The sequence below is a fragment of the Momordica charantia genome, unplaced genomic scaffold (genome assembly GCF_013281855.1).
Source record: "Momordica charantia cultivar OHB3-1 unplaced genomic scaffold, Mcharantia_2.0 BLBB01000192.1, whole genome shotgun sequence".
In the NCBI taxonomy this organism is placed as follows: Eukaryota; Viridiplantae; Streptophyta; class Magnoliopsida; order Cucurbitales; family Cucurbitaceae; genus Momordica; species Momordica charantia.
In genome coordinates, this window is record NW_028275348.1 from 1 (window position 1) to 1,641 (window position 1,641).

Genomic DNA, 1,641 nt, shown 5'->3' on the forward strand with positions numbered 1-1,641 from the left:
GGCAGAGACTTGCACTTTGGAAAACCTTTGAGAAAAAATCAAACCAAGAGTTGAGATCTTTAAGGCAACTTACAGCCAATTGATTCGATATTGTTTGCACCTTTTTTTTTAAATGAGGGATGATAATATTGTTGGCACTTTGTTTTCCTCAAAGATCAAATTGGAAGACACGAATGCATAAGGCTGCTAGTAGTAGAGTGTTCAATCTCAACACTCATATATGTAAGTTAAATGTGTTACAGGAAAAGTTACATGGAGCTGATAAAAAGAAGGGCGGGAAAACATTAACTTACGACAAAAGTTTAAGCATGCTGCTGTACTTGCCCCGACAAGCCCCTTCCTTGTAAAAGTTAAAGGGCCAAGCTTTGCAATTAAATACGAGTAACCTCCCAAAGATGCAGGAAGCTCAGGCAATCCCATCATTCCAGGTGGAGGAGTTCTTGATTGGATGAGGGGTGGCACACCGTCCGCGCTCAGCCCCAGCATGACAACAAAATTTCCTGAGAGTAGAGAAACTCTTCCCACTTGGTCCTAGAAAGTTAGAGGATTCCTTCACAATTATCACTTGTTTTATCCAGTGGAATGTAATGTTATCCATAGGCATTACTAAGGTCCTAAGTTTCCATTGATTGAAAGAAAGGTGGCGATCATATTCAGCTTTTGATCAGAATGTACCTTCCATAACTCATTGGAAGAATCCATATGGACAGAAAAGCTAAGAAAATCACTATCCAAAACGAATATGATATTTGATCTCGCTGGTAAGCAACAACAAGAGCCAAGAGCCATACCTGTCAAACAAAATGAGCAGTCAACTGAGATCCGTAGAACCAATTGGGGGTACCATTTGGTTCTACGGATCTCATTTGACTGCTCATTTTGTTTGACAGGTATGGCTCTTGGCTCTTGTTGTCTTACCAGCGAGATCAAATATCACTATTCGTTTTGGATTAGTGATTTTCTTAGCTTTTCTGTCCATATGGATTCTTCCAACTGAGTTATGGAGGTACATTCTGATCAAAAGCTGAATATGATCGCCACCTTTCTTTCAATCAATGGAAACTTAGGACCTTAGTAATGCCTATGGATAACATTACATTCCACTGGATAAAACAATGTGATAATTGTGAAGGAATCCTCTAACTTTCTAGGACCAAGTGGGAAGAGTTTCTCTACTCTCAGGAATTTTGTTCGTCATGCTGGGGCTGAGCGCGGACGGTGTGCCACCCCTCATCCAATCAAGAACTCCTCCACCTGGAATGATGGGATTGCCTGAGCTTCCTGCATCTTTGGGAGTTACTCGTATTTAATTGCAAAGCTTGGCCCTTTAACTTTTACAAGGAAGGGCTTGTCGGTAGCAAGTACAGCAGCATGCTTAACTTTTGTCGTAAGTTAATGTTTTCCCGCCCTTTCTTTTTATCAGCTCCATGTAACTTTTCCTGTAACACATTTAACTTACATATATGAGTGTTGAGATTGAACACTCTACTACTAGCAGCCTTATGCATTCGTGTCTTCCAATTTGATCTTTGAGGAAAACAAAGTGCCAACAATATTATCATCCCTCATTTAAAAAAAAGGTGCAAACATATCGAATCAATTGGCTGTAAGTTGCCTTAAAGATCTCAACTCTTGGTTTGA

At 40.1% G+C, this 1,641-nt stretch overlaps 1 pseudogene; it reads left to right on the top strand.

Annotated features, from left to right (window-relative positions):
• The first annotated feature begins 890 nt into the window (after nucleotides 1-890).
• LOC148207098 (protein ABCI12, chloroplastic pseudogene) lies at nucleotides 891-1,419 on the top strand (annotated as a pseudogene).
• The last annotated feature ends 222 nt before the right edge of the window (nucleotides 1,420-1,641 follow it).